Here is a 6,053-nt window from a genome sequence, read left to right on the forward strand (position 1 = left end):
TTGGGGGTGGGGAAGAGCGGTTCCCCTCACCTGCCCCTCCCACCTCCCTAAGAGCGCAAGGTGGATGGATGTCTGGCGCCCTCTGTCGGGCAGTGCTCTGGGGGCGGACGACTTGGAGTAGGTGAAAGGCTTTGGAACAATGCCTTTTGGGGGTTGGCCCCAAACCACGCGGGCGGAAGCCTCTTTCTAGCAGGGGCCAGAGGCGTGAACCGAGGAAGACACCGTCGGGGAAGGGTTGAGGAAGGTTAGGGCAGATCTAGTTGTGAGAAGCTGGGCCCTCTGATAATTCCCACCCCACCCTGAAATTTGATTAAGCGCTCTCCAGCCATTAGCCGCAGTATCTTCATCCCAGGGAGTCTCACCAACCGTCCCCCGCCCCGTGATCAAACCAGCTATTTACTGAGCACTATGTGCAAGATAATGTCGGGGCTGCTGGCAGAGCACCCGTCCCCCATCCCTTCCCTCTCTCTCCAACAGTCCTTTGCACAAGCCAGGCTAGTGGTCAGGAGAGGCAGAAGGCCCCTGGCGTCCATGGGCAGCAGGCGGGCATTGAGGCATGGCTAAGTAGGGAGTGGGGTCCAACCTGCTGGGGTAGGACCCCTGGTAGGTCTCAGAGAGGGCTAGGCAGGATCAGGATCTTCTTGCCCCATCCCCACCCCTGCCACCTGGAAGATTCTGAATTTCTAAGTTCTCAGTAAAGACCTGGCAAATTTTACTTTAGGGAGGAAATTGCCAACCTGGCAATTCCCTAAGTGCCCGCTCCGTTCTCAGCGGATGCAAGGCAGATCTGACCACCAGAGGGCAGCAGCGACCGCTCGTGGAAGCTTACAAAAAAAAGCCCAGAGCTGGAAAGAGGCAAGGCCCCCAGTTCCAGGCTGTTAGGTCAAAGTCCTAAGCTGTCAGGTGGTCATAGGGCCGCCTGCTAGGTCAAGCACCCCCACACAAATTCACAGCAACTCACTCATTTCTTTATTACAACACAAGTTTATTGAGAGGCAATTGTGTTCCTGCCAGCAGAGAGCTGTCTCTGGGGCAGCAGTCTCTTAAAGGAGTTTGGGAGATGAGAACACTTTAGAGACCAGGGGTTTAGCCAAGACTTGGCAGTGTTGGGAGGGCAGTCCAATGGGAGCAGGACAAATGCATGGTGGCTGGAAAACCCCATCAGATTCCGCAGTGCCTGGGGAATGAGGAGGGAGGCCAGACATGGTTGTCAAGGTAACAGCGGTTAGGTCGCGGAGGGCCTTGCTGCCAGGAGGCTCCTGAACAGAACAGGAGCCGAGCCAGAGCCAAAGCCAGGCCCTCAAGCTCTCTCTGGTGACCAGGGAGGAGCTGGGATTGGGTGGTGAGGAAGGGCTGGGGTCAGCTTTCCACAGTGGCAGCTTGACGCTGGCAGGAAAGGACCAGGTCACTGTCACTCAGGGAGAGGGAGGCTGGCAGCGGCCTTTGAGTAGTGGAAGACCACTTACCTTTGCAGCCAGCCCTGGACCTGACCCTGAATCAGGGCCCCTGAAACTTGGGGACAGACAGGAAGGGAAAGAGAAGGCACTGAGGGGAGAATTCGCGTAGGAGGGTCATCCCACTCTGAGCAAACTGTCACCTGGAAGTCCATCACACCTCCGGACTTTCCTCAAGATCCTCAGACCTTGGTTTCTATTTTCTCCACCGGAGAAACAGGGCTACGATCCCAACTTAAGGCACAACGAATGGCCTCTCAATACGGTGGGGGGTGGGGGGTGGGAGGAAGAACGAGGCTTCCTAGCCCTGCCCGCAGCAAGGCACGACAGCTGACTCGGCCTGCCTGCCCACCCCCTGCCGGGCCACGGGGCTGGCAGCACCCCAGCCCCACCCGGCCTGGAGTGTGTTTGATTTGGACCCAGCTCCAGTGGTGGGGCAGGGGCTGGCTCTGTACCTAAAAATACCCAGGAGCCAGGCCAGCTGCGGAGCTGGGCGCCCGCCCGCACGGGCACCCTGCTGCTCCCTTACCTGTGAGATGTTCTGAGGGCCCAAGTCATTCACCTTCTAGTCACCAGGAGTTCCTGGAGAGGTTTAGGAGAGCAAGAAGGATTCTTTAAGCTGATTCTTGCCATAGAGTTGGACACAAAACAGAAGCTAGGGAGCGGGCCAGCTGAGCTCAGGAGAAGGGCCAGACCCACTGGTCTTGTCAGGGCCAAGTCGGGCCCGCACAGCTTAGGACGGAAAGTTAATGACACTTCTCACAGCCTCCACTCCCCTGGCACTTCAAAACATCCTGAGAGGTCACCTCAAACCCGAGGAGTCATCCACCCCAGAGGAGGCAGAATAAACTGAGCTATTCTTTGAGGTCCCAGAGATAGGAGGTAGCCAGGGATGGCCTGGGAGTCAAGGACTCTGTCCAGGTCGCAGCACTTGGTGGCGCTGGTGGGGAGGTCATACTGGAACACAAAAAGCTCCCCTCACAAACCAGAATTAGAAACAGCTCAAAAAGTCACCATCCACCTTCCTCCTCCTGGTTCACATGGGGAGACCTCAGCTCCAGTGGGGCGGGGACTTGCTGAGGTCACTGGCCCGTTGGAGATAGTGCTGGATCCAGGCAGCCTCCAATATGGCGGGATGCCTCTTTCCACAGTCCAGGCAGAGGCAGTCTCCACCCAGAAGGTCCAAAAGGTCGTATTCCAGGCTGGGGCTCCGGTAGATGGGCCGGAAGAGGCGGGACCCTGGCGTCCAGTAGCAAGGCAGGTCCGGCCACCTCCCAGCCTCGGGCCGCCTTTCCGCTGGCGTGGCCCTCTCCAGCCTGGCCCCACCGGATTGGCGCCAGGAGCAGCCCCGCCCTGAGCTAGCTGGGTGACCGGGGGCGGGGCCAACCTCTAAGCCGGGAGTAACTACAGCCAGAGGACCGACAGGCTGCTCCGCCTCCCCCTGCCCCCAGGAGGTGACAGGGGTGGGGGGTGGGGGGACAAAGATAGGAGAAACAAAGAAAGTAAAAAGAAGTAAAGGAGAAATGGGAGTGGGAAGGGGGTGTGACCCTTACAAGTCACGGGGACACCTCTCCCCTCTGAGAATCACACCCAGACCACAGTTTAGCACCTAACTGCTTCCTAATCATCCGGAGGCTGGGAGTGCAGGAGCCGGCTTCAGCCTCCAGGCTGTGGCTGGGAGGGGAAGTTTAAGTCAATTATTTAATCATCCAATGCCCTTGGGATGTAAAGACCCCTGTCTCCAGGTGCCCTAAGGACTCTATCCAAAGGGATGCAGGACACCCTTAGGCAGCGAGCCAGTCACAGGATCCAGGGAGTTGAACGAGCAACTCAATGTCAGAACTGAATTTAAGCCTCGGGTTTGGGGCCAGCATGCTAGAGGCCCATGGGATAAAAAGAACGTGAGCCTCATCAACTTATACCAAGGGCTTCCCGCTCCCCCCTCCCCCTGGAAAGGGGGATGGGAGGCTGGTGCTACAGTGGAGCGCATCTCCTTCCCTTCCGCCAGCCAAAGGACAAGATGGACCATACCCAGCTTCGGGGACTAGAGACCCTCATGGGGCGAAGGGATGAGGCCCAGAGAGGCAAGAGCAGCACGCCGGTTACTTTCAAGCAGACAGCTTTCCCAGCTTCCTGGCAGTCCTGCCAGCAGACGGCTGGCACGGGAGGGAGCTCGAAATAACCCAGACAGCTGGGGTGGGGGTGGGGCCATGGACACAGGCAATGGGCTGCAAGTCGGGACACCTGGAACCCCAGCCCGGTTGCCAGTGGTGGTCTCGTGACCTTGGGTGAGTCACCTCTACTCTCTGGGTTTTGGGGGAGTGACCCTAAATCATGACCCGACCATCATAACAGCTTGTGAGGCTGGGGACAGGTCACCGCTCAGGCTCAAGCTACACGGAGGAAAACGGTGCTGGCTCCCGGCCTACGGACGGCCAGTCTTCCCCTTGGCCCTGAGGCAGTGCCACGTGCTTCAGGGGTGGGCTGGTGGGGGAGGAGCTCACAGCCGCCCAGCCCCCACTCCCTGGAGCCACAGGTGACGGGAGGCCAGTCGTGTGAAGTCAGAACGTGAGGCCAAGCCCCCTTAATCACACTTAATTCCCCTCACTCCTGTTTCCGGCAGGCTTTATTATCATTTCACACACGAGATTCGCCCAAGGTCACCAGCACAGCCGCCTGACTTAAAGCCTCCCTTGATTGAGCGCCAAGAACCTCTCAACAAAATCTCCAAGCCAAGCCCTACCGAGGGCTCCCCTAAACCTCAGTTTAGCCTTACAGGGGGGCGGGGTAAGCAGGGACAGGGCTGACCCACGAGGAAGCCAAACCCCAGCACACATTGGGGGGAGGTGCAGATCACCGGCACCTGGAACCCAAATGGTTCATCAAAGTAATCCCTAACTAGAGACCTTCTGGAGGAGGGGTCAGAGATCAAGGGCCACACCACCTCCAGCTGCAGCGCTTCCTGGAGACAGTGGGAAACTAGGAGGCAGGCAGCTAGTGTTAGGAGAGTAAGGAGAGTTGCCATGATTACAAAGCTAACGCCTCTGTTTCAAGCGCACTAGCCCTCGTCCTCTTCACAACACCCCAGGGTGTTACCCAGCCCAAAGGTTCTCAAAACGAGTCCTCAGATTGCAGCATTGGCACCACCTGGGAACTTGTTGGAAATGCAAGTTCTCGGGCCCCACCTACCAAATCAGAAACAAGAGGGCTGGGCCCCAGCCAGCAGTCTGTTCTAACGAGCCCCCTGGACGGAGCCCCCAGGACGCTGGCTGTGCGCTCCAGCCCGGGGGTCCATGGCCCAGCCCCATTTGTGCAGATGGGGAAACAGGCTCAGGGACTCCAAAGCTCATGCGAAGTCACAGCGCATAAATGGCCAGCCGGGTCTCAAATTCCAATGTGTCTCGTTTTAGAGCCAGGACTCTTTTGGGGGGCTTGGGGGTAGGGATGCAGAAAATTGTGGGAATTCCCAAGAAGGGGGAGAGGAGTCCAGAAGTCTCTTTCTCCGAGGAAGCTGGCCCAGATCTCAGAGACTTGGGTTCACCTCCGTAGCAGCCAGACATCAGAGGGGAAGAGCTCACACAGTCACCCCACACGCCCCCACTCGGCCGGAAGGGAGGGCCAGAGCAGGGCCGGGCTTCCTGGCAGCCGACTACCTTTCAGAAGAGGCATCCATGGCCCTCCCCCACCACAAAACACACAACTGGGAAATACTTGCTAGTTCAGCTGTACTATGCTGCTCAACACCGCAGAGAATTGCACGCCCCAAACTCTTGACAACAGAAGCTGACAGGCGGGGATGGATGGACCGAGCAGGCCCAGCAGGCAGCCGATTTCACACACAACAGTCCCACACATCTGTGTGGGGGAGGGGCTGCAAAACCAGCCTAGCGGGTTTGGGGTGCCCGCCCTCCCTGGCTCCAGGCCCAAGCCCCCCGAATCTTCCTCGCAGGCTGGGAAAGGGTTCACACCTACCTTAGCGTATGGTCAGAGTGACATTAGGCCTGATTCTGCTGTCCAAAGGAGGATGGTTCACTGTGGGGGTACCTGGCCGTCGCCCTTTCTCCAGCCAAGGGCATGGCGGGGAGCGGGAAAGTCGGAGGGTTTCTCAGGGAGATGACAGCCACAAATCGGGCAAGGTCTCCTAGAGGAAAAGAGAGCCTTACAATAGCCCCCCTTTCCCATCTGCCCAGGGGGCCCTCACTCTGGAAAGGATGGGGGTGGCGGGCGGCTGAGTCAGGAAGGTTCAGCCCGGGCGACTAGCAGCGGGAGGCGACTCATCTGCATTTCCAAAGGCCCGCCCCGTCCACGTCCCCTCCCCGAGAAAGGGCCGGAGATGCGAAGGCTTACCCCGGAGCCCTCCGCCTCAGGGGATCCCCGGGAAGGCCCGCTCGGCTTTCCCAGGCCCCACAATCCTCCCCCCACCCTCCCCACCCTCGGCCTTTAGAGCTCAGGGTTGGAGGGTGTGCCCTGTGTGACCAGATCCGGACGTCGGTGGCTTTCTTAAGGGCCTCAAGCCCAAACTGGGGACAAAGGCGGGGTGGGGGGTCGCGACTACCCCTCGAGCTCGGCTCTTAAAGGCGTCGAGAGCCAAACATGGGC

The 6,053-nt window shown here is 58.9% G+C and overlaps 1 long non-coding RNA gene across 6 annotated transcripts; it reads right to left on the minus strand.

The window, feature by feature from the left end:
- Positions 1-964: 964 nt before the first annotated feature.
- LOC115278076 lies at positions 965-6,053 on the minus strand. 6 transcript variants are annotated; one of them, XR_003902680.1, is made up of 4 exons: positions 6,010-6,053; positions 5,427-5,595; positions 1,984-3,128; positions 965-1,512 (listed from the first exon to the last, which is right to left on the minus strand). It is a non-coding gene; the product is annotated as an uncharacterized LOC115278076 (long non-coding RNA). The 6 variants fall into 6 exon arrangements; XR_003902679.1 differs by lacking the exon at positions 6,010-6,053 and adding an exon at positions 5,802-5,849; XR_003902682.1 differs by lacking the exon at positions 6,010-6,053 and having other exon boundaries at positions 965-1,177; positions 1,984-2,036; positions 5,427-5,795.

Source organism: Suricata suricatta, chromosome 14 (genome assembly GCF_006229205.1).
Source record: "Suricata suricatta isolate VVHF042 chromosome 14, meerkat_22Aug2017_6uvM2_HiC, whole genome shotgun sequence".
NCBI classification, from domain to species: domain Eukaryota; kingdom Metazoa; phylum Chordata; class Mammalia; order Carnivora; family Herpestidae; genus Suricata; species Suricata suricatta.